The 27512-nt window shown below is 37.0% G+C and overlaps 1 protein-coding gene across 1 annotated transcript in view; it reads left to right on the top strand.

Annotated features, from left to right (window-relative positions):
- KCNH5 (potassium voltage-gated channel subfamily H member 5) overlaps positions 1 to 27512 on the top strand; it is a 511342-nt gene that overhangs the window by 360722 nt on the left and 123108 nt on the right. The window lies entirely within an intron of this gene.

The raw sequence follows: 27512 nt of genomic DNA, 5'->3' as shown, positions 1-27512 counted from the left end.
CTGATTGTAGTTCCAAGGCAGAGAGGAGCATTAGTGCTTGCAGCTCCAGGAGAACAAAAGCCCTGTTCACAGTTCTAGGGTCAAGAGGAGTGCTAGTACTTGTGGTTGCAGAGGAATAGGGGCCCTTCCTGGGTAAAGACCAGACCACAGATCAGGAAAGCTGCAATTACACCTTTTTCCAAGATACAAACACAGAGGAAAACAGTGTGAAAATAGCTACAACCAAAATCCCACAGAAAAATGCTCATTGAACATAAGTCACAAGAATTCCTAGAAGAATTCAAGACAGCTATAAGAGTGATAGAAGAAAAACTGGGAAAAGAAATTAGTGATACAAAAAAATTATGAAAAGAATATTAACAGCTTTGTAAAAGAGGCACAAAATATTGAAGAAAATAACACTGTAAAAAAAACTAACCTAATATTAAAAAGGGCAAAAACATTTAAGAAAAAAAAAAAACTTTAAAAAGCTTGTTTTTATTGTTGTTTGTTGTTGTTGTTGTTGAGTCATCTTCAGTCTCATCTGACTTTGTGACCCGATTTGGGTTTTCTTGGCAGAGATACTGGAGTGGTTTGCCATTTTCTCCTTTAGCTCATTTTATACATGAGGAACTTCAAGTTAAGTGACATGCTCAGGGTCATAAAGCTAGTATCTATCTCAGGCCACATTTGAACCTAGGTCCTCCTGATTCTAGGGCTGGCACTCAGCATAATAGGCCAAATAGAAAAGGAGGTACAAAAATTCACTGAAGAAAAGAATTTAAAAAATAGAATTTGCTAACTGGACAAAAGAGGTACAAAAAGCTCACTGAGGAAAATAATTCCTTAAAAATTAAAATTTGCCAACTTTAAGCTGATAATTCCATGAGACATGAAAAAATATATTAAGAAGTCAAAATAAGTGGAAAATGAAAGAAAATGTGAAATATTTCATTGGAAAAATAACTGACCTGGAAAATAGATTGAGGAGAGATAATTTAAGAACTATTGGACCACCTGAAAACCATTATTTTAAAAAAAGGACATAATCTGTCAAGAAATCGTCGAGAAAAATTATCCTGATTTCTTAGATCCAGAGGGTAAAATAAACAATTGACAGACTCCACCTATCACCTCATGAAAAAGATCCCCAAATAAAAACTCCCAGGGATCTTATAGCCAAGTTTCAGAGCTTCCAAGTCAAAGAGGAAATATTGCAAGAAGCAAGGAAAAGGCAATTTGAATATCATAGAAACACAGTCAATATAAGGCAAAATTTAGCAGCTTCCACATTAAAGGATTTGAGGACTTGGAATATGATATTTTGGAAAGCAAAGAAGTCAGGTTTACAACCAAGAATAATCTATCCAGAAAAACTCAGCATAATTCTTGAGAGAAAAACAATGGACATTTTAATAAAGAGAGGACTTTTAAGTATTTCTGATGAAAAAAAGTCAGAGGTGAATAAAAAAATTGATAATCAAGCAGAATTCTTGAGAGGCAAAAAAAAGGGAAATATAAAAGAGGTTTAGTAAAGCTAAACTGTTTACATTCCTATATGTGAAGATGGTAATATCTAACTCATAAGAATTTTCTAATTACTAGGGCAGTTAGAAACAGTCTGCATAAATGGAGGGTACAAGTGTGAGTTGATTTTTTTGGAAGGATTTAAAGAAAAATGAAGAGGTGAGAAAGAGGGATACATTTCCAAGGGAATTCTACCAAACATCTAAAGAACAATGAACTTCAATGTTATATAAACTATTTGGGAAAATAGTCAAAGGAGTCCTATCCAATTCCCTTTATGACACAAACATGGTGCTGATACCTAAACCAGAAAGAGCCAAAACAGAAAAAGAAAACTCTAGACCAATTTCCCTAATGAATATTGATGCATTTTTTAAAAATAAAATACTAGCAAAGAGATTACAACAATATGTCACAAGGATAATACACTATGACTATGACCAGGTGGGATTTATAACAGGAATGCAGGGCTGATTGAGTATTAAGAAAACTATCAGCATAATTGACCATATCAATAACAAAGCCAATAGAAATCATATGATTATTTCAATAGATGCAGAAAAAGGTTTTTGACAAAACGCAGCACTCAAACCTATTAACATAAGAGAACATAGGAATAAATGGAGTTTTCCTTTAAAATAAGTAGTATCTATCTAACACCATTAGCAAATTTTATCTTTAATTAAGATAAGGTAGTAGCCTTCACAATAAGATCAGGAGTAAAGCAAGAATGCCCATTATCACCACTATTATTCAATATTGTACTAGAAATATTAGTTTTAGCAATAAGAAAAGAAAAAGAGATTGAAGGAATTAGAATATACAGTGAAACAAAACTATCACTCTTTGCAGATGATATGATAGTATACTTAGGAAATCCTAGAGTATCAATTTAAAAACTAGCTGAAATAATTAACAACTTTAGCAAAGTTGTAGGATTTGAAATAAACCCTCATAAATCATCAACATTTTTATACATTACCAACAAAGCCCAGCAGCAAAAGGTAGAAAGAGAAAATCTGTTTAAAATAACTGTAGACAAGGGTCAGCTAGGTGGCACAGTGGTTAAAGCACTGGCCCTGGATTCAGGAACAACTGAGTTCAAATCTAGCCTCAGACACTTGACACTTACTAGCTGGGTGACCTTGGGCAAGTCACTTAACCCTCATTACCCTGCCCCCAAAACAAAATTGTAGACAATATAAAATATGTAGGAGTCTACTTGCCAAGACAAACACAGGAACAATATGAACACAGTTACAAAATATTTTTCACACAAATAAAGTCAGAGCTAAACAATTGGAAAAATATCATGTGTTCATGAGTAGGCTAAACCAATATATAAAATAACAATTCTACCTAAATTAAATTTCTTTAAACAGTGCCATACCAAACTACCAAAACCCCCACTATTTCATAGAACTAGAAAAAATAGCAATAAAATTCAGGTGGAGGAGCAAAAGATGAATAATATCAAGGGAATTAATGGGGAAGGGAAAGCAAAGGAAAGTGATCTAGCCATACTAGATATAAAACTATATAATATAAAGAGAAAATCATCAAAACTATCTGGTAGCATCTAAGAAATAGAGTGGTAGGGGCAGCTAGGTGGCACAGTGGATAAAGTACCAGTCCTGCATTCAGGAAGACCTGAGTTCAAATCTGGCCTCAGACAATTGACACTTACTAGCTGTGTGAGCCTGGGCAAGTCACTTAACCCTCATTGCCCCACAAAAAAAAAAAAGAGAAAGAAATAAGAGTGGTGAAGCAGTAGAATAGATAAGGTACACAAGGCACAATAGTAAATGACCATAGCAATATAGTGTCTTATAGACCCAAAGACCTCAGCCTTTGGTATAAGAAATCACTATTTGACAAAGGCTGCTGGGAAAATTGGAAAAAAAAAGTTACAGAAACTAGGTATAGACCAACATCTTATATTATATCAAGAGAAAGTCAAAATGGGTACATGATTTAGACATAAAGGGTGACACATAAGCAAATTAGGAGAGCAAGGAATAGTTTACCTGTCAGATCTATGGAGAATCAAAGAATTTTTGACAAAACAAGAGACAGAAAGTATTACAAGATGTAAAATATCTATAGTTAAATGAAAAGGGTTTTGAACAAGAAAAACTTATGCAATCAAAATTAGAGGGAAAGCAGAAGGCTAGGAAACAATTTTTATAACTAGTGCCTCTGATAAAGGCCTCATTTCTGAAATATATGAAGAACTGAGAGTCAAATTTATAAGAATATAAGTCTATCCTTAATGTCTCTACCAAACTTCTATACTTGTATATTCAGGTGCTCATTGTGTATCTTGGGCAACTAGGTGGCACAGTGGATAGAGTGCCAGACCTGGAGTAAGGAAGACTTATGTTTGTTGAGTTCAAATCTGGCTTCAGATAGTTACTAGCTGCATGACCTTGGGCAAGTCACTTTAACCCTCTTGGCCTTAGTTCCTCATCTGTAAAATGAGCTGGAGAAGGAAATCACAAACCAGGCCAGTATCTTTGCCAAGAAAAGCCCAAATGGGTCATGAAGAGTTGGACACAACTAATTAATAAGTAACAACATTATATATTTTAAAACTAAACATATTTTTCCCAAATCCTTCATTTTTATAACTTCCTTATAACTATCAAGGGTATCATCATCCTCCCAGTCACCTAGGCTCATAACCTAAATGTTATCCTCAATTCCTTATTCTTTCTCACCCCTTACATCCAATCAGTTGCTAATTTCTTTCATTTAGTTTTTGTTGTTCAGTTGTTTTTCAGTTCTACTCTCTTGTAGTTTTCTTGGTACTGGAGTGGGTTGCCATTTCTTTCTCTAGCTCATCTTATGTATGAGTAAATAAGGCAAACAAGCTTATGTGATTTGCCCTGGGGTCAAACAGCTAAATGTCTGAGGATAAATTTGAACTCAGGAAGATGGATATTCTATCCAGTGTGCCACCAGGCTGACACTGTCTTTTCTACCATTGTAGCATTTTTCTTACCTCCCCCCTTCTCTCCTCTAACATTGCTATTACCCTAGTGCAAGCCTTCATCATCTCACATCTGGACTATTGTAATAGTTCACTGGTTAGTGGGCCTTCCTCTAGTCTCTTTCATTTCAGTATATCATCCACTTAGCTGTCAATCTTCCTAAAATATAAATTTGACCACATCAACTTCCCCTATTCAATAAACTCCAGTGACTCCCTATTACCTCCAAGATCAAATATAAAATCATCTTGGATTTTTAAAGCCCTCCATAGCCTGGCTCCTTTCTACCTTGCCAGTCTTCTTAAAACATTTCCATCCATGGACTCTGTGTTCCATTGACTCTGGTTACTTTGTTCCTTTCACAAGGACAATCAATCTCCAGAATGGGCATTTTCACTGTTTTTGCAAAAGCTCTATGCCTGGGACTCTGTCTCTCCATATCTCTGCCTCTGGACATGGTTTACTTTAAGTCTTGTGCCTTCTGCAAAAAACCTTTACTGATCATCCTTAATTCTAGTGCTTTCCTGCTGTGCTTATCTTCAATTTTAGATAGATAGATATAGATACACACATATACATATATATGTGTGTGTATACAAATAGAAATACACACATATCTGTCAGTTTCTTAGCCTGTGAGTTCCTTGAGAGCAGGGACTGGTTCTATCTTCCTTCATATTCTCACTGCTTAGCACAGGGCCTGGCACATAATGGTGTTTGATAAATATTTGTTGATTGATTGACTAGGGTAGTCAGAGAGTTCTCTTCAAACTTTGAACTCCCATGATTCAATGGATCTAAAGAATTTTCATCTTTCCTATGGAACTAAAATAATAGAAAAAAATTACCATTGAAGGGGACCTTAGAAATCTACTCCATCCCTGGGATTTTCTTATCTAAGAAGTTCATTTAACCCCTGTGACCCATCACATTGGTTAGTTACTTCTGAACCCTCTATTTAAGGGAAAATGTCCAGAGCAGCTATGTTTACTCCTTCATTCTTCTCCAGGCTCTACTTCAGACTCCATATTTCTTTTATCCCCAACTCTCTCCCAACCTGAGCTTTTAAGCTTCCTTTTCTATTCTGTCTTTCCCCATTAGAATATAAGTTTCTTGAGGGCAGGGTCTTTCTTTTTTGCTTATATGTATATTACCAGTACTTACCATATTACCTAGCACATAGTAAGTGATTAATAAATGCTTGTTCACTTGATTTGACTATTCAAATTCCTCCCTTTTACAGGTGAGGCAATTGGGGCAGAAATGGTGTCATGTTCAAAGTTATAACAATCATAGGCAGTACCTGTAGTAAAGCCTTTATTCTCCTAACTCGGGGCCCAGGACTTTCTTCTACTATATTATGTGACCCTGAATTATAATTTATTTCCCTATGCCTTTATTCGCCACTTTTTCATTGCCCCTGACTTACTAGAGGAACCATATTTAGCTAGTATAATTGAGGAATGTGGGTTTTTGTAAAAAAATTTTTTTTCTGATAACTGAAGGTCACTTTTCAAGTTCTGTTTTCTAAATCAATGGTAGTTCTTGTGTGTGTGTGTGTGTGTGTGTGTGTGTGTGTGTGACACACTTCCCTGGCTTCTTAGCCAGTGTCCAGAATATAACAACCTTTGCTCTGATAAGTCAAGATAATTTTGAACATTTATTGATATACTCTCTCAGAAAACATAAGATACTTGAGGATAGGGACTGTTTTTCTTTGTTTTTTTCTTTGTATTTACAGTGTCTATTATTGTAACTTAGACCTAAAGTACTTAGGGCAGTGCCTGACAAATAGTAGGTGCTAAATAAATACAAGCACTTAGAAGGTGCTTAATAGATATTTCACTAATTGAATTTGATGTGATAAAGTAATCACAGAGGGGTTATTGAGGAATGCAGATTTCCTTGCCTAGAGTTATTATGAGTATAAAGTGAGACAACATGTGCAAAGTACTTTGGAAACTTTAAAGCACTATATAATTGCTATGATGATGATGATGGTGGTGGTGGTGATGATGCTCCTCCAAATGTTGGAGAGCTTCTGTGGTTTGTTTTTTCTGCAGCTACCTTTTAGGTTTTCTGTTATTTCTCTCTCTCTCTCTCTCTCTCTCTCTCTCTCTCTCTCTCTCTCTCTTTCTTTCTTTCTTTCTGTCTCTCTCTCTCTCTTTCTCTCTCTGCTGGGGCAATGAAGGTTAAGTGACTTTCCCAGGGTCACACAGCTAGTTAAGTTTCAAGTGTCTGAGGCTGGATTTGAGCTCAAGTTCTCCTGAATCCAGGACTGGTGCTTGATCCACTGCCCTCCTATCATCTATCTTAAATCCTAACTCTGTTACTTGCTTCTTGCTGTGACCTTGAGCCAGTGACTTAATTTCTCTATATCTGATTCCTCATCAGTAAAACAAGGGGCTTGAACCAGATGATCTCTAAGGGCCCTTCCAGTTCCTGACATTATGATTTATTGATTACTTCCAGTCTATCAGTAGGCATTTCTTGTTGCGGTCAATGTGTGTATCCCTGGTCACTTTTCCCATATCCCTCCTATTCCATTCTGGGTCAGAATGCCATATTACTGAGGTTTTTTCCCCTTTGTGTGCTTGTTTTTAACTGTGCCCTAGACCAGAGTTGGTAAGGCTCTAATCTGGGCTCCAAGGTTCTCTCCTGAAGTAAAATTCTGCTGTGCAGAACCCTTTATCCTTATTTATAGGTTTAGGGACATGTTACTGATGGATAACATTACCTTTTGTTGTGAATAAAATTATATGTAGTCACCCTATAATTGTCCCAAGTGTTAGGGAATTTAACTGGGATCTGTTACTTAGAAATTAGAGACTACTGCACCAGTTTGGGGGCATTAAGCATTTATTAAATTATATCAAATATTAGTAAAGAGAGTGCACATGGTTCTGAAAGATAGGAAAACCTAGCTGGGGTCTAGGGGAAGAGAGAAAATGGGTCATGTCTGATGTCACCAAATTCCCTGGCCAAAGAAAGAGTGATCAGAGGGAAGCAGAAAGGCCACCCTTACACACTGCTTAAAGCAAATCAGCTAGTATCATTTAAATCTATTGGTTCACTGGATTTGAGGGTGGTCTGGCACAGTCATGCTGATGTCAGAGCCCAGAGAACAGATCTTCTGGCTTTCAGGTGGGTGTGGTTTTGAGTGAGGTAACTTCCTGACTCTGAGCTGGCCCTAAGAAAGGTCAGGTCAGGCTCTCTCAGTGGGGGCCTCTGGGAGTCCCAAAACCCCATTATTTTCTCACTTTGGATAAGTGAGCTATTACTGTTCTATGAACTTTCATGATGCAAGATACCTAAAGGCTCTGGCAATAAGCACAATGTAAATAAATGGAAATAAATTCCAGTTTCCCCAAGCTTTTTTTTTTTTTTTTAAATCAGTGTCAATACAGCATCCTACATCTTAAGGATGATAATTTGGATGGCAGAAACTATGGAATACTAATTAATGCTGTGGGCTTTTCTCACACTTTGTAACAACTCCCATGTACTGACTAGTGTTATTCAAATAAGAAAAATGGCCTTATTTTTCATCTTAAAAGCATTTTCCTTCTCTGGTCACTACTATCTTTTTTATTATTTATTTTTTTGGTGAGGCAATTGGGGTTAAATGACTTGCCCAAGGCCACACAGCTAGGAAGTGTTAAGTATCTGAGGCTGGATTTGAACTCAGGTCCTCCTGAATCCAGGGCCAATGCTCTATCCACTGTGCCACCTAGCTGCCTCTTCTGGTCACTACTATCAAATATATACACATATCTAATTAGTTGTGTTTATTTAAAGTTGTGTGTTTTATTGTCTCCCAGAAGGCATTGAAATCATTTGCCCATTTTATGCTCAAATATTCCAATATTCCTCAAATGGATTTTTGATATCATCATTTTGGGAATCCCTTGCAATAATACATGGTCCATGTCTGCCCATAAGTTCACCATGGAAGGAACACCCAACATCCTGGAGGGGCTTCTCACTTTCTCCTTAGCATTTTGGTTGTTCATCTGGGATACTTTATTCTCGCCACAAGACTAGCCTATCTTCTCTTCTTATTACACAATGACTTAATATCACAGGGACACCAAAATCCCCAACATGATTAGCTGAAGGATTTTGAACATTCCAACATCTGTAGGTGGATCCCTGTTAAGATACAAATGGAAGATAGCAGTTAACCTTTCACCTAGGGAACTCACATATATGGGGACACTTCTGAGATAGATTATTCTGTAATAGAAGATTCAGAATGCAAGATGATTACTCGATTCCATTGTTGTTACTTCCAGTTAAACCTCAGAGAGATCAGGATGAGCAGATGGATGATGGTGAAGTTCTCAGTCTACAAAAGGGCTTATAGGGATTGTATGTTTCTAATATCTATATATTTTTACCTTCTGGATAGAGTGCCTGGCGCCTATTTCTGGTGTCTTAAAAATATACTTTTATAATGAAACAAACTAAAATCTGGGATCCATGGAATTCAGAATAGTTATAGCTTCTGGACAAAATGCAAATAATCTAAGTTCTGGTGGGTCATGGAATATAGTGATTGGATGTTATGCATTCCTATGTTTCACCTGTCTCCTTCTTGTTGTTTTTCTGGTTCAACATAAGAAATATAGTTTCATTCATAGATACAACATTAAAGAAGATGGATTGTCATCTGCTTTGCTTAAGGACCATCCAGCCTTTCCATATAGTTTATAACTATAAACTCCCATGTGTCCTGTCGCCCCTATTAGAATGTGAGTTCCTTAAAAGTAAAGAATATCTCACTTTTCTATTTGTATCCCTAGCACTTAGCATTGTGTGTTGTTCTACTATACAACAAGGATTCCAAAAGCAATAGACAGGATGAGAATGGGGTAGATGAGGTAGAATGGGCCAAGTCAGAGGTAGAGTTGAGCTGGTTGGGATTGTAAAAATAATAGGCTAAAGCAGTAATTACATATCTAGAGTGGTATTTGTAGATAGCAGGGATTAGGGACATAGGGAGTTGGTGGCAAACCTGGAGAGACTACATAAAGATTGGGGAAAGGGAATTCTTAGTAGGTAGAGTTAATGGAGGAGCTTTTTTTTTTTTTTTTTTTTTTTTTTAGTGAGGCAATTGGGGTTAAGTGACTTGCCCAGGGTCACACAGCTAGTAAGTGTTAAGTGTCTGAGGCCGAATTTGAACTCAGGTACTCCTGAATCCAGGGCCGGTGCTCTATCCACTGCGCCACCTAGCTGCCCCAATGGAGGAGCTTTTGAAGCTAAGCAGCCCTGAAGTCCCAATTAGAATGCTGGGCTATTGATGTGATTATGTGCATCTTGGCAAAATTCTCTCACATGAGGTCTGGCCTTGTCAGGTGCTGAAATAAATATTTGTTGGATTAAATTAAATAAACCAAGCTCTAGTGTTACACTGTTCCAAATTTGCTATGATACATAGAAATGAGCTAGAGAAGGAAATGGCAAACCGTTCTAGTATCTTTGCCAGTAACACCCTAAATATGTTCACAAAGAGTTGAATACATCTGAAAGTACTGAACAACATACTATTGTATATCTTATATTATGACTATATAAATAATATACATATTACATATAGGTATTTGCATAGTTTCCCTCACACATTGTAGCATCCATATGAGATTGCTACATAGGGTTGTTGAAAAGATTTACCAATTATATTAGTCATCAATATGGTGTTGCCTTCTGAATTTCATTTTTATTCCACCTAACAAAAAATATATTTTTTAATTGTTGCAGTATCAGGAACTTAAAACTTTTCAAAGAGAGATTCTGTATACATTTTTAATCCTCAAAGTGTTAATTACGTTTGCTCTTCTGATAATTGCTTAAAGTCTCTACTAGTATATGAGATTTTTTAAAAGTTCTTATCTTAAACTCTCTGAAAAGATAGAAATGCTTAGGAAAATATCTAATGGTTATCTTTAGTAATTTTAGTCTCTGCTCTCTTATTCAAGAATAATAGAATTGGGCATAATAATTTTGTCCATTTAATTATTCCAGCAATTCTATCATGCACTGACAGAGAAATCTCATTATTTGCAGTTTTTTGGTTATTTTCTGATACTAGAAAGAGAGAGAGAGAGGGAGGGAAGAAGGGAGGGAGGGAGGGAGAGAGAGAGAGAGATAGAGAGAGAGAATGAATGGCATGGTGGATAAAGAGCTGGTCTTAAAATCAGGAACACCTGGCTGGCTTCATTTCCTGCCTCTGACCCATATTAACTGTGTGGGAAGTCACTTAGCCTCTATCCATTTCTCTATAATTTAAAGTTTCAGAAAGGGTGTCAGTCTTCACCAATGGAGAGAGTTTCCTCATTTGGGATTCCCCTACTAATGAAATCACAGAATCAGTCCATAGCCCTAACCCCCTCCTGTAGATAAATCTTACATCTTGTAAATAAGTAAAGACTTCTCATGACTCACATGCTTAAAAATAGCTTGGCAAATATTTAAATGGCCTGGTAAATTGATGTTAACTTTCATTAATCCCAGCATGATGCTCTGAGGGTAATTTGTTTCTTCATGATGCTATTTGCTGATGTTCATGTAAAAAGAAAAAAAAATCAGTATTATTCTCATTGTCCAAAAGCATTAAGCCCATAATTGTTCATGATATCAGAATCAAAGAATGTTAGAGCTGGTAAGCATTGCAACAATAATAATTCCATCCCAGCCCCCTCAGTTTGTGACTGAGGAAATGAGATCTGGAGAGGAGAAATAATTTGTACAAGGTAGTGAAGCTATTAAGTGACAGGGTAAGGACTAATCCAGTTGGATGATACATTTTATTTGATTTCACTGAATGGATATAGAGGGTATGAGGTGGGTTGACCTCTATATAGTGAGCTATGATTTTGTTTTGTTTTATTTTGTTTTGTTTTGTTTTGTTTTGCAAGTGCTGCTGGGTACAGATTTTGAAACAGAGTGTTGGACTTTAAACCACAAAAATATGAGTTTAAATCCTCTGACACTTACTAGCTATATAGCTCAAATAACAACCTCTCTGGGCCTCAATTTTCTCATAAAAACCAAGAGGGTTGGATTTGATGATATTTAAAGTTTCTTCTAACTCTATTTCTATGAAAAAAATGAATAAACTTTTTAGTTCTACCAAACAAGCTTTGTCAATATTTTTTGTAGCTTTTAAAGTGATCATTCTGATTAATATGGCATATATTTATAAATTAATTTCAGCAGTATAATCATTTTTATAATATTGGTGTGGCCTTCATATGAGTAATTCATTTAAGTCATATATCTTCAGTGTGTCTTTGAAGTTATACTTCTGGATAGTTTACGTATTTTTATGTTTATTTTGAAAGGAATTTCTCTTTCTGTTATTTAACTGCTTTTGTATAGAAATGCTAACCATGTTATGGATTTATTTTGTACTATACTGCTTTAGCAAAGCTATTTATTGTTTCAAATTCTTTGCAAGTTTTTTTCTGGATTTTCTCAGTAAATCATAATTTCATCTGCAAATAGGGGGATATTTCAGCTTTTTTTTACATTTGTTTATAATTTATTTCTTTTCCCTGGAACATGATCTATTTTTGTAAACATGTGAAGTGTACTGCTGAGAGACATGTATATTCTTTTACATTCCCATTCAGAATATGTTATAAATCTTTCATATCTAACTTCCCTAAATGCATCTCTCTATGGGCTTATCTACTTGGGAGCCATGCTTAAACTCAGACTTTCACTGTTAGATTTTATTTTCTTGTAATATCAAGTAGCTTATTTCTGACTTTCATTCTCACTTTTTATCCATCCCATTTTATTTCTGTACAGTCCCTGTAAAGTTGGGTATCCTCAGCCTTCTTATATTGAAGGCTGTAGGACCTGACTTCTGGCATAGAGTACATTCTGAGGAGAAAATACCGGTCCCAGTTAGGTATCTGTTCTGTTTTCCCTTGTACATTGAAGCCTCTAGAGTTTCTTTGTGAGCTAACTCTGTGCTACCATCTTCTATCTCTTTTCCCGCCAATTTTAATCATCTTTTGTGTAGCTGGGCTGAATCAATGTCCCACCTCTTATTCAATTTGACAAAATCCAGAATGTCAATTATTCAATGGAAAGTATTCTGACTTATTTGTCCTTGGGTATCTTTTCTCTCATTGGTTATCATTGTTGATGCCATGTGATCCTTTCTTTGAAGCTATGGTAGTTTCTTCAACTGTCTTTATGCCAACCTTCAAAGTTTCCCAACTGTTTACAGTTCTACTCCAGTATCTCTGAAAAGAAAACGCCAAGAAGGGTCATAAAGAGTCAGACATGACTGAAAATGACTAAACAACAATGGGGGCAGGTAGGTGGTGCATAGAGTGCTAGACCTGGAGTAAGGAAGACTCATTTTCCTGCGTTCAGATCCAGTCCCAAACGCTTACTACCTGTGTGATACCAGTCAAATCACTTAACCTGGTTGGCTTTTGTGAGAATCAAATGAGATAATATTTGTAAAAGCATTTAGCAGTGTCTGACACATGAAAGGGACTTAATAAATGTTTATTTCTTCATTTCCTTCTCCTTCCTCCCTCCTCTCCCTTCCCAAAATAAATTCTTCTATTTACCCCACTACCTCCCAATAAAATATTGATTACTTTCAAACTTTTTTAATATAATTTCTAATTTTTACTGTTTTAAATTTTCTTTTTAGATGTATTAACACATTGATATTATATTTTCTTGTTTAATATCACTCAGTGGCTATTGTTTTTTAAAAAAGGAAAAAAATCAAGCAATAAGCAAAAAGACTTCCCTGCACCAAGTCTAATCTTGATCACATGAAAATATATATTTCATTTTGTAGTCTTTCATAATTATCTGAAGGTGTTTAACATTCTACTCTTTTGCCAATTTGCATATTTAATATCTTGCCTAAGTCTGGATTCTTTTAAAGGAATAATTCAAATTCTTCCCATTAAGCCTTTAATGCTTAAGTTTTATAAGTGTTATTTGAGGGTGCCAACTTATCTTCTTTTCTCTACAAAAATTCCAATTATTCCTTTGATTTCTTAGAAACATGGAATAATCCAGTGCTCATCTTATCACTTCTCCTTGTACTGTGAAGGTTTGTTCCTTGTTGTCTAAAATATTATATCTTCGATATTGTGGTTTTGAAGCTTGACTAAGATATTGTTTAGCACATAGTAAGCACTTAATATGTTTGTTTCTGTCTCCCACAATCCCCAACTGAACTTGGGATTGTCTTCTTTTGTTATACTAGGAATGTTCTCTCTACTTTGATGTCTATTTCATAATCCTTCTGCTCAATTTTACAGTGTGATTTCTGGAATTAAGGTATTCATGCTTTCTTTTTTGATATTCTTTTCCCAGAAGACCACTAATTATTAGGTTATTCTATCTCCAAAAACATTGTTCTTGTTGTATTGGACTTTCATATGTTTTCCAATCTTGCTGTCTTTTGATTTTATTCAAATAATTGCTTTTTATTTGGGCATTTTTGCATTCCAAATTTGCCATTCCCTTTTACATAGAATATACTTTAATGGAGAGAATCTGTCTTTTGCTCAAAATTCCCTAACCTCTAGATTTGCCCATTTCTTCTTTGTTGTTGTTCAGTCTGACTTTTATTGACCCTATTTAGGGTTTTCTTGATAAAGATACTGGAATGGCTTGCATTTTTTTTCCTCCAGTTCATTTTACAGATGAGAAAACTGGAGCAAATAGGGTTAAGTGACTTGCCCAGGTTCACACAGCTACTAAGTGTGTGATGCTGGATTTGAACTTAGGAAAATGAGTCTTCATGACTTCAGGACTGGCACTTTATCCACTATGCCACCAAGGTGCTCCCATTTCCTCTTTAAGACTTCTAATTTTTCTTATCTCATTATTTGACCAGTTTTCTGAATGATTTTAAAGTTTCTTAGAGTTTCTCTGTTGTCATTTCAAAGGACCTTTCAGAATTTATTGTGCTATATTCACCTTCCTCAGAAAATTTTCACTTAGTTTTGTTTTGGGTGGGGGGAGCACTGTTGTTTTTGAGAAGTAAGTGTATTCTTTGAATTTTTATTTATCTGACAGTCACTTTTTCTTTATCTTTATAAATTACTCTGTTGATTAGTCTATGATGTCCTTGCTGTAAGTATGCTTCTCACTGTCAGTCCTACCTCTTCTGAAATCTCATCACTGTCATGCTACTCACCCAACCCATATAACCTTCTCTTTCTTCTCTAAGATCAATAGAGTTGTAGAATATTTATTTGGAACAGTGATATTGACTAATTGGGACAAAGCTGCAGCCATATCCCATGAGGCGGCAGTAGTGAAACTTATTCTCTATGTTTGCCAGTTTCACTTTCCTAACTTTAACTTTTCTATCTGATTCTGACTTTCTTCAGTTTCTATGCTAGCCCCAGAAAGCTGGTCAAGAAGCCATGGTAGGAGGGGGCAGCTAGGTGGCACAGTGGATAAAGCACCGGCCCTGGATTTAGGAGGACCTGAGTACAAAACCTTCCTCAGACATTTGACACTTAGCTGTGTGACCCTGGGCAAGTCACTTAACCCTAATTGCCATGCCAAAACAAAACAAAACAGAACAAACAAACAAAAAGAAGAAGTCATGGCAGGAGTATTCTTCAGGACACTGTTATTGAGACAAGAAAGAAGAAGCTCTGACTTTAATATTGAGCCACATCTACATCTTTCTTCTCTCCTGCTATCTGGGTATCTCCTTTAATGTTATGTGAAAAAGGTATAAAAACAAGGCTACCCTTTTGATCTATTCCTTCTTCAGTATTCTCATAATTGGCTTTGCAGTCCAATATCACTATCTACTTTTCTCCTTGATTTGGAGGTGTAGGGACCAATTTTTAATTGGGGAGTGTTAGCTAGGCAGCTCGCTGCAATATTGGGGTAAGGAAGGAGACCGGCAGCCTCCCTCAAAACAGAGCAGGATTTATTTGACAAGAATGAACTTAAAAAACAAACAAAACACAAACAGGATGAGTAGGATCATGGGAAAGGAAATAAAATGGGGAAAGGGAAATTATACAACCTGAACAATACCACCTCCAAGGAATCAGCTGAGAACACACAGCAGCAACCTGTCACCTTCCAGCTTCACTCTAGAATGGTGGAAAACCTCCCTTCTTTCCAGCAGACACCAGGCTGACCATGCACAGCCCCCAGCCAATTGGCTGGCCACTCTGACAGTCACATGACTGCTTTCACTAGGCTTCCAATCATTATAATTTTGCCAGGCCCATGTAGGTATCAGCAAGTGGTGATGATGTGAGGTACCAGTGCCATGGCAATGGCTACAACCAGTGGGTGGAGCATTGTGCTGTTTGCAGAGCCCCAGAGGCCAGTGCAAACACTGAGGTTATTTTTTAAAAAATTCTAGCCAAAAGATGGGGTCATAAAAACCTCAAATAACAATTAATTATTTACATTCCCCCCTTTGTTTCATCAAGAAACATGGGGTGTTTTCTTGATGGAACAATAAATAAATAAATAATAACAGAATAACATTACCAATGCTAACAAACAATATACTAATAACAATATAGGAAAGGGAAAATACATATTACAGATGATGTATATGGTAACAGAAGGAAAAACAAAAAAAACCCCAAAAATGTCCATTTAAAGTCCTTAAAATCTTGACTTCAAAGGAGGGTTGAGATGTCATCAGAGGAACTGGACTCTGGTCTGGATTCTGGCTGTCTATGGATTCTGGTTGTCTCTGTAACTGCTGGATTTTCATTAATCTTTAGCAAAAATGTTCAAATTAAATAAGGAAAGTTCTTCAAAATTTACAAAACAAATTTAAACTTGATATATACAGCACATTGGAGTCCCCCCTTTGTAGGATACTCATATCCATACACAATATAAAATTGAGACAGTTATGACATTACTAATACTTTTTACCACTACATGTCTGGATCAAGACCAAATTTAGTTATGTGTCCATGGTGACACCTGAAAATGTTATGGAAAGGTTACCATACCACATCTCATGGTACATAGACATCTATTAATTGTTCTAGGCCTCAGGTGGATGGATTCTGACCATGCCACCAGATTGAGTGAAAAAGCCAAGTTAAAGCAGGTGCATGTGTTAGGGCTAACATGACACCAGACCATTTTTGGAGTGAGAGAGGAAGAAACTGGACTATGTCTAGCAATTGTGCTCTACATAGCTGCTCTCATAAGCAAACTATGGACTTCCTGAATGTATTTGGCTGTTCTCTCAGCCTCCATCAAGGTATCTTACATATACCTGTCTCTCCTCCTGTTGTACATATATTCTCTCCAGGGCTTGCAACATGGAGTTGAACCATCTCCATAAAGCTCATTGTAAGAGCAATTAGTCTCTGAAATGGTAAGGTTCCATAAATCATAAATCTCATATTAATTTCCCCAAAGACAATATGATGGTAAAAATGCATGCTACACTGCATAACTTAAGTTATACTTGAAATATATATATATATATATATAAACCATACCCAGAGTATATATAGTCACAATGACATACAAATGATAAATGAATGTAAATGGCTGATAGTATTAAACATTATTATAGAATCTTCATTAAGCAAGTAAACCACATCATCTTGTCCATGAATTTTCTATCTAGTACAATGACAATGACAGATACTTTAAATGATAAACAATTTATCAAAAGGAAACAAAACATCAGCCAGACTCAATATGTTCATTAATTGTCTTATAAATCAAGCAATAGGGTTCAATAACCCTTTCTAGAAGACAGAGCCATGTGCTTTTGGTGGAGAAGTTCACCTCTAGGAGGAAAAGCTTGTTTAAGGAAAGAGCTTATAATGCTAGAGTTTGGGGTATACAACATTTTTTAAACTGGTTCCCCAATTCTCTGCATGACAAAGTGGCAGGGCTTTCTGAATCATCATTGATTCTTCTAATGCTGCCATAATGACTGTTATGGTAGAATATATGGGGTTTCTTAGCATTGACTTTTTTTTGTTGTTTTTTTTTTTGTTTTTTTTTAGTGAGGCAATCGGGGTTAAGTGACTTGCCCAAGGTCACACAGCTAGTAAGTGTTAAGTGTCTGAGGCCGGATTTGAACTCAGGTACTCCTGACTTCAGGGCTGGTGCTTTATCCACTGTGCCACCTAGCTGCCCCACCATTGACTTTTTCTGTGCCACAAAGTTGCCATAGAGGTTCATTAAACTGGTGAATGATTACATTCAGTTGGTTATGTTTGGCAAAGGCTACAATGGTGTTATTCCCAGCATAAGTACCAGCTTTTTTCAAATCAGCAACATACTCTTCAAAGGAAATATCTGTTTCTATAAAAGACCTGACATCTTCTTTATGACTGAGCATATAATTAGCAGTTTCTTGTCTGTGTTTGAGATGGTTTTTGGAATGACCTTCTAACTGGTCTCTGATGGCTCTGAAAAGACAATTTCCATCTCCTGATACCTTACAGAGTTTGAGTCCCAGGGTTTGCAATTGAGTGATAATGCTTGCAAATTGGAATTGTCTATTACCCCTGAGCTCCATTTGCTTTCTTTGCTCTTTAGCAGCTGGTTGAGTTTTATCTGAAATTACTTTACCCACAAATCATCTGGGCTTCACATGGGAACAATGAACCCAAGATTCTTTTTCTCCAATTTTAATAGCAATAGGAGTTGTCAATAATACCTGAAAAGGTCCCTCCCAAGCAGGTTGGATTCCACTGGTCCCCTGAAAATTCTTAATATATACATTGTGTCCAGGACTTAAATCATGCAAGGAAAAGTCTAAAGGACCAGCTTGTACAGCAACTCCTGCTTCATGGAGTTCACATAGCCTAGTTTGTAGTTCTTGTACATAGGAAGCACCAGAAGTATCACCTCCCACCAGTGATGTATAGACTGGGGGGAAAGTTTTAGCTTGGATAGGAGGGTGACCAAAAAGTATTTCATAAGGAGATATGTGGAGTTCTCCTCTTGGTCTACTGCACAGATAGGGTAGAACATCAGGCCATTTTAAATGGTTTCAGTACATAATTTGCCAATCATGCTCTTAAGCTCTTTATTCATATGTTCAACTTGGCCTGAGCTTTGAGGAGTATGAAATCTAGGAGTTACTCCCAAGAAAGAATAAATATGGGAGGGAATTGAATCTGTAAAATGTGTACCTCTATCAGAGTCAATGCATGCTGGTGGCCCAAAGCAGGGAACAATCTCTTTAAGGAAAACTTTGGCCATAAATCCAGCAGTTGCTTGTGGGACAGGAAAAGCCTCCACCCATGGAGTGAGCTGGTCAAAAATAACAAGGCAAAATTTGTATAGTCCTGCTTTGGGCATAGAAATAAAGTCAATTTGTAAATGTTCAAAAGGTGTATATGCCAAAGGGCACCCTCCATATGCTTTAACATGGAAGGCATGTTGATTGTAAGATTGACATGTGGAGCAGCCTGAGCATATTCAATTTGCTGTTTTAGTTATGCCTGGTGCTAACCAGGTCCTTCTAACTGAGTCCACAGTACCTTGTGTGCCAAAATGGCCTTTCTTGTGAATAGAGAGGCATACCTGGTGATAGAATTTCCTAGAGAGAAGTGGTTTTCTCTCTGAAGACATCCAGACTCCATTGATCTGTTTAGCCTTGAACCTCTTTTTCTATCTTTCTACTTCAGAATCATCATAAGTTAGGTGGAAAGAAACATCCTCAGAAGGTGAGAGGTTAAAGACATGTTCAGGGGCTTCTAAAGCAGCAAGCTTAGCTGCTGAATCATCTCATGCACTCCCCTTTGAAACAGGATCATTATTCTCTGTGTGGACAGGGCAATGTACAATGGCTAGAGCAGAGGGAAGTTTCAGAGCAGATAGGAGGTCCTTGATAAGGTCTCTGTTAGCAATAGCTTTGCCAGAGGATGGTACAAAGCCCCTCTGTATCCAAAGCATGCCTACAGCATGGCATACACCAAAGGCATATCTAGAGTCTTTATAAATGGTAGTGCTCTTCTCTTTGGCTATGTTACAGACTTGTGTAAGAGCCACAAGTTCAGCAGCTTGTGCACTAAAATGTGAAGGCAGAGAAGCTGCCCAGATAATATCATAATCAGAAATTACAGCAGCCCCAGTGAAATGGGTGCCATCTTTCATAATCAAAGAACCATCTGTATAGAGGACAATATCAGGATTCTTTAAAGGTGTATCCAAAAGATCATCATGGGGTTTTTCAGCCATATCAACTAAAGAGGCACTTTCATGCAACAGCTCCACCAAGAGTGGTAAGTTAGGGAGCAGTGTTGCTGGGTTAAGGATTGTACAGCATTTTAAAGTGATATTTTCATGACCTAGCAGGGTTACTTCATACTTAGCCAGCCTTTGATCTGAAAGGGCTTGTGTTCTATGGTGTAGTAAGAGGGCCTCTACTTTGTGGGGACATTGTACTGTAAGAGGATTACCTAGTACCAAATCAGAGGCTTTTTCTACCAAAAGGGCTGTAGCCACCACTGCCCTCTGGCAGGGTGGCACTCCAGGGGCCACAGAATCTAGTTGGTTGGAATAATAAGCTATTGGATGCTGGACAGGTCCAAAAGATTGAGTCAGGACCCCAGAAGCCACTCCCTTCTGTTCATGCACAAAAAGAGTAAAGAACTTACTGTAATTTGGGAGCCCTGGTGCAGGTGCTGATAACAATGCCTGCTTCAATTCTGTTATAGCTGAGAGATGCTGGGAATCCAGCTGTAATGGCTCTGGGAAAGAATTTTTGGTTAGAGCTATCAGAGGCTTAGTAATTTCACCAAAAGAGGCTATCCATTGTCTGCAATACCCAGCTGCTCCCAGAATGGCCCTTAACTGCTTCTTAGTAGAGGGAGCAGTGAGTTGTTGAATAGCCTGGACTTCCTTAGGAGAGACAGAATGAGTTCCAGCAGCCAGAATGAAGCCCAAATATTCTATCTGAGGTAAATACCACTGCACCTTTGACTTAGAGACCTTGTGGGCTCTCTTGTATAGTTCTAATAATAAATGGAGGCTGTCTTCCTGACAGCTGTCAGCATCAGGGGAGGCTTAAAGTAAATCATCAACATACTGCACTAAAGTGGAACCTTTAAAAGTAATAGAGGCTAGGTCCTGTTGTAAAATTTGAGAAAATAATGTAGGATTGTCTACAAATCCCTGTGGGAGTCTAGTCCAGGTCCACTGTGTATTTTTCCAAGTAAAGGCAAATAAATACTGGAAGTCCTCATGCACTGGTATAGAGAAAAAGGCAGAGCAGAGGTCTATCATTGTGAAGCATGTAACCTCACATGAGATTGAAGAAACTATGGTGGCAGGATTAGGGACTATAGCATGTCTAGGAATGACATAATTGTTAATTGCTCTAAGATCTTGTACAGAATAATAAACAGGTTTGCCATCTGGGCCAGGCTTGGGTTTTTTAACTGGCAAAATGGGAGTATTACATGGAGAATGATTGCATAAGACAATAATACCCTGACTTTTCAGAGTCTCAATTATAGGAGTGATCCCTTCTATGGCTTCTTTAGACAATGGATACTGTGGAATGGATGGAGGTGGTCCTCATTTAACTTTAATAGTAACAGGCATAGCAGATTTAAGGAGCCCCACTTCAGTAGAGGATGAGGCCCATAGGGACTCAGGAATGTCAGAGGGGATTTTGGATGTATCCCCTACTGCTCCTTGAGCATCTGCAATCAAAATTGGCAATAAATGAACAGTATCCTCTGGCAACTGCAGAGAAACAGCCCCATCTGGAGCACATGATATGGTTGCTCTAAGTTTACAAAGGAGATCACAACCTAAAAAATTTACTGGGTCATCGGGCATAAGTAAAAATAAATGTTCTACAATTAAAGACCCCATAGATACCATGCAAGGGGTTAATTCTGCCACTCTTTGGGCCTTACTTGAGACTCCTACCACATTTAAAGATCAAATAGCATTGCATCCAGGGTCTGGTTTACACACTAAGACTGATTTAGAGGCTCCTGTATCTAATAGACAATCATAATATGTGTCCCCAACTTTGAGGGTCACATGGGGTTCATTACTCTGGGGAGGTGAATGGATTGGTACAAGGGGGTTCAAAAATTCAGGAACTGGAAAAGTAAAGCTTTCTGTATTTATTTTCCACTCCTCCCCTGGACACTGTCAGTCCTTCGTCTCCCTCTGAGGGATTCTAGAGTTACCCCGATTTTGATTCTGTCCTTCTGTACCTCCCTGATAGGGTCTACGATTATACTGATTCTGGTTGTAATAAGACCTGTAATTATCTTGGTTGTTTCCTTTCTGGTAAAAATTTCCATAATTATTCTGGTTTCTCCTGAAAAAATATTGCAGACCCTCAGTTATTGCCACCTGAGTTCTTGCTTTCTAATTCTAAATTCTTTCAATGAATGTCCTTGTTTTTCACAGTACTGACACACCTTAGGGGTTTTGTACTGACCTTTAAATGTCTGGCCTGAAAGTGTTGGTGCCAGAATGCTTTGCTTAGCTGTATTGTCTTCACTCACTTCAAAGATATAGGTGGCAATTTCTTTAAGCTTTTCTACAGCCATATCATTCCAGCCTGGACACTACATCATAAAAATTTACGGATTTCTGGCAATGATTGATATACAAATGTATTACGTACAGTATAGGAGTCTTTTGAGTCTAGGGGGGTCTAGTCTTGTAAATTGCCTAGCAGCTTCAAAAAGTCTATCATAAAATCTATTAGGTTGTTCATTAGGCTCCTGAGTGAGTTTTAAAAATTTTTGCCAATTGTCATATTTCTTAGAACAGGATTCCATTCCTTTCAGTAGCATTTCCCTAGCATTTTTTAATTATTGGAATTGCTGTGGATTGTTATAATCCCAGTTTGGCTCCTGGAGAGGCCATTCTGTGGAAGCTTCACCTGAGGCTGCTCTGACAATATCTACAATTTCACTTGGGGATAGTATAATTTCCATAAGACAAGTGACATCAGCCCAAGTGGGTTGATGTGTATTAAATAAAAACCTTAACTGCAAAATTAGTGACTTTGGATTCTGATCAAACCTAAGTATAAGTTTCTTCCATGCACTCAGATCCTTTAGACTGAGTGGGATATATGTTTTAGGGTGTTCTCCTCTGAGGGTATGGTTTGTAACATCCTGCAGGAGGAACAGTTTCTGTTGATCTGATTCTAAAAAGTGGTCTAAATCTATTTCTGAATTCAGGTCATCTCCAATAGAGGGACCTGTACTGGTATCCCTCTGAACAAGTGGTCTACTATGGTCATATCCCTTCCTCTCTTTACAGCTTTTTTGGAAAAAATACCACATTGCAATAATGACAATAATGAGGGGCAGCTAGATGGCGCAGTGGATAGAGCATCGGCCCTGGAGTCAGGAGTACCCGGGTTCAAATCCGGCCTCAGACACTTAACACTTACTAGCTGTGTGACCCTGGGCAAGTCACTTAACCCCAATTGCCTCACCAAAAAAAAAAAAAATTAAAAAAAAATAATGACAATAATGAGAATAAAAATTACAGCCATTTGAGCTATGATTATAGTAGTATAGTAAAGTTTGAACTAGTTGTAATGCTTCCAGTAATATTGAATATGTGCTCAGTGGGAAAGAAAAACTCTCCCATACCATTGTTCCAAAGATTTTTTTACTGTGTTTGTGAGGAGGAAACCAGTAATGCTATGAATAAGTATTGAGCAGGCCAGTAGTTTAAATTGGGACAATATGCTGTCCCAAAATATGCCAATTAGAATATACAAGGGGGGAGCCAAATATTCAATCATGGTGCAGTTTAAAATGGACCATCTTTTCTCTGACCAGAAAGATAAACGCTAAGGTTTTTTAAAAGCAAGGGAGCTTGCCTAAGGGGGCAGTGGGGGAGGGGCAAGAAAGTCCTCCAGGTTAGTTTGCTTGTGGCCAAATAAGGGGGAGGGGGGTTGGGTTAAAGAAATTCTCTAGGTTAATCAACTCCTGGTTGGCTCATCACGGGGCTGATATGACGTTGGTGAATCAACTTGCCTATGGTGCAATTTCCTCCTTGTCTGGGATACTGTCCACTGACTAAATCAAAAAGCCTATGCCTAAAACTGTAGAGAGGAAAGGGGAATCGGGGATGTCTTAAGCCAGTACAGCATTCCAGTTCAGTGGACTGTTGGGATAAGGAGATGGGGATCCATAGGTTGGACCACCAAGAGAAACTAAGAACTCAGCCTAACAACTTCCTGTTGCCAAATAGTTAACTATAAATCATATACCTAAAACATTAGCAGTCAAGAGGAATGTAGGGCATATGGCTGTATAACTTTGGAGAAATATTGGTGAGGGGATCTCAGGTAAGAGCTCAAGTAATAACAAGTGAATGAGTTGGTCTTTAATTATTTTTTTCTATTGGAATTAACTCGAGGCAAATTCTTTTAATAATCACCTTTCTGTTATTGCTGAGTTTGGTGAATTTGGGGATTCTATGTGATGTGGTTTTGACAGAATGTTACTTATGTTACTTCTCTCTCCTCCATTTTACAAATGATCTCATATTTAATTGTTACTATTTTTTGCCTTTGTTACAAGAGAAGACTAGGTGATTTCAAGAGGGATGGTATTTTCAGAAATGACTATGATTTGAAAAGAGTAGACAATAATTGAACTTACAAAAAATAAAAATGATAAAAATAACACTTTTGATATTTAAAATCCAGGTCTGAGCCTTGACTGTCATCTCACAATATCTATATAGCTTTGGTCAAGCTACTTTAATTAATCTCATTGATCCTTACTGACCTCATCTCTAAAATGCAGATATTAATAACATAGAGCCTGCTTTAAAGTCTTCTTTTGAGGGTCAGATGAAATAATGTTTATGAAGTACTTTGTTACTATAAAATTCTAAGTGTGAGTTATTAAAATTCTAAGTCAGTTTTTCAAAATATCTATAATTTCAATGATTTGGCATTTGATCTGCATCAGCAGATCACAGGTTCATACTATCTTAGCAGAAAGTCTTTATGATTCATTGGTATTAAAACAATAAAGACATATTTATCACTTAGTGTCTAACCTTTTGATGACAGCCCTCTCAGGAGCTAGCTAGGTTGGCAATCACACAACAGATGCAGCCCAACATCAAGGTCATCCTCAAAACCTTTCTCAGTTGACAAAATTGCTATAGTTTCTGCTAATATAAACTTTGAGAACCCACAGCCATTGCTTTGTCATGATGATGTATCTTACTATGAAGTTAGTAGGGGGTTATGTTAACTAGAAGGGCAGCCAGGTAACACAGTGAACAGAGTGCTGCAGTCAGGAGGGTCTAAGTTCAAATCCAACTTCAGACATTTATTATCTGTGTGACACTGGGCAAGTGACTTAACCCCATCTGCCTCAGTTTCTTCATCTATAAAATGAGTTGGAGAAGGAAATGACAAATTACTCCAGTATCTTTGCCAAGAAAATCTGAAATGGGGTCATGAAGAAATGGACACATGAAGAGTTGGAAATCACTGAAAAACCACTAAACAACTGATATGTTAACTAGCTTCTGACATTTATATAGTACTTTGCATTCTATCATTCTTGATTCTTACACCAATGATGGGAGATAAGTGCTATTATTATCATATCCACTTTAGAGATGAGAAAACTGAGGCCCTGAAATATAAATCAATTGCCTGGGGTCATACAGCTGAAATACATGACTGAAGTAGGATTGAAATTCAGGTCTTTCTAACTCCAAATCCCATGCCCTTTCCACTGTGTCTGATGAGCCACTTTCTTCCAATGACATGCATAACTTTCATTGGACAATTATTTTGTCAGTACTGTAATATTACAGAGCAAATCTTTTGTAATCTGTAGTTATCCTCTACTTACTCAATCACATGATGCTAGTGATAGATATGGTTTGTGCTTCTTACTGAACAGTATCACACAACTGAGATCCCGGGAACTTTCTGGGGTCTAAATTAAGATCTCTTTTTAAACTGAATTCTAGTTTTCACTTCTGTAAATGAGAACTATTTCCTGCAAAGCCTATTTCAAAAGTGCAGTCTATGTTTGCTTGTTGCCAACATATCTCTTATGACTTTTAGAAGATACTTTTCCTAAAAGTATCCTTCTAAGTTGTTATTTAATTTCCTTTAAAAAAAAAACCTTCTAGAACCTGAGTCCATTTCCTAAAGTTCTTTGCTTTACCATAAATTGGCCGCTAATTCAACAAATGGAGAAAAATTATCTTTGGCCTAGCTCTATGTATCCATGTATGTATATACACACACATACATATAATACACAGACTTTCATATACATATATGTATGTATGTAGATGTGTATATACATGTGCATATATACATATATGTATTTGAGTATGTATGAACCTGCATCCTATACATCATCAAACACACATATGTATATGTTTATGTATAAACCTGTATGTATGTATTTATATATGTATATAGCCAACTCATTGTTTCTTTCTCTTAATCACATTTCTACGTAATATATGTTATGTATTTCTATATAATACATATTACATAGAAATGTATTCTTTCTGCTGTTAGCAGCTCTGAATTCTCAGTTCCTGTGAAATTCTTTAAAATTCTGCCTAAACAAGATCTTCCACAGAGATTTCTATTTATTCCCTGTGTTTGTAGCACTAAATGTTTTATGAACAAATGTCACTTGACTTGGATCCTTCTACTGACTTTCACCACCTTAGTCAATGATTGTGTCCTGTGATTTGTGAGGAAAGATGAATTAGCAGCATAGTTTAATTGCCTTAATGGCAAATGGAAACAGAGTAGGGAGTGATAGGCTCTGTTATTTTGCTGTTACATAGATAACTATGATAGAACTTCATGTATTCCTCACTCCTAAGACCTTGATAAAATTTTGAGTAGCATGTGGTGGAAAACAAATTGGACCTAGATCAAAAGACTTGGGTTTTAATTTCTGTCTCTGTTCTACACTAGCATTGTGACCTTGGGCAAGTCAATTAATCTTTCTAATCTTCGCTTTCAAACTTGATAAAAAAGGAATAATATATTTGTCTTACATGCATACAAGAGTTGAAGTTTTTGTTTAAGTGTAGAAATTCCATTTTCTTCCATTCAAACTGATAGGTTCCTGCGTAACTTATTTTCTTAGAATATTTATTGGTGTAAGGGCTAAAATTTTAGCTATTCTGTCTAAAATATCCAATGAGTGGTCATCAATAAATTATAAGCTTTAGCAAGAGTTAGACTTTTAAGCATTTATTAAAGAGAATAAGAATTTGGTGAAGAGAAAGAGAAAGGCCCAGATTCATCTGTCTATTAAAGGGAGAAAGCATTCCTAGCTCCATTCTCCACCAGAGTCCACACAAAAGAGAGTGAGTCAGCACGCCAGCCTCCCCCTTCTTCCTCCCACAAGCAAATGTCACTTCCTGACGCCAAAGAAAAGATGCATGGTCCTGCCCTCAGAGGCCCTCTCCTCATGTTGGAGCTTTCCTACAGTAAGTCTCCAGCAGGTTGCGTCATTCCAATCATTACATTGGGCATTGAGAAGTTAAAAGGTGATGTTCATAGCTATTATGTGTCAGAAGGAGGACCTGAACCCGAGTCTTCCTGACATCTAGACCTCAAGATTAAATGAAATTAAATGAAATAGTTAATGAAGATGCTTTATAATTTTAAATTTTAAAATGTTATACAAATGTATGATCTTATTATTATTATTAGTCAAGCTTCAGTCTTGGATTATTCTCATCATTCATTGCATTTACACTAAATGAATGTGAAAAAAATCACCCAATCTATCTGACTGTGTCTACTAGAAATTTATGTTACACAATCTCAACTAGGCTCTTCATTAGAGCTAGGTAATCTTACTATACCTTCCTTATCCACTCACCACACATGCTCTTCCCAACCTTTTCATCCCTCCTCTGATCTTCCATGGCTCTCCTCTCCCAACTCTCTCAGTTAAGAATCTTGGCTCACATTTTACTAGAAAAATTGAAGCCACTCACCAGGAATTCCCTCTTCTTCCCTCTTCCATACCT

This window comes from Dromiciops gliroides, chromosome 2 (genome assembly GCF_019393635.1).
Source record: "Dromiciops gliroides isolate mDroGli1 chromosome 2, mDroGli1.pri, whole genome shotgun sequence".
Taxonomy (NCBI): domain Eukaryota; kingdom Metazoa; phylum Chordata; class Mammalia; order Microbiotheria; family Microbiotheriidae; genus Dromiciops; species Dromiciops gliroides.
The sequence above is the reverse complement of the archived record's forward strand: the minus strand, read 5'-3'. Positions and strand labels throughout refer to the sequence as shown.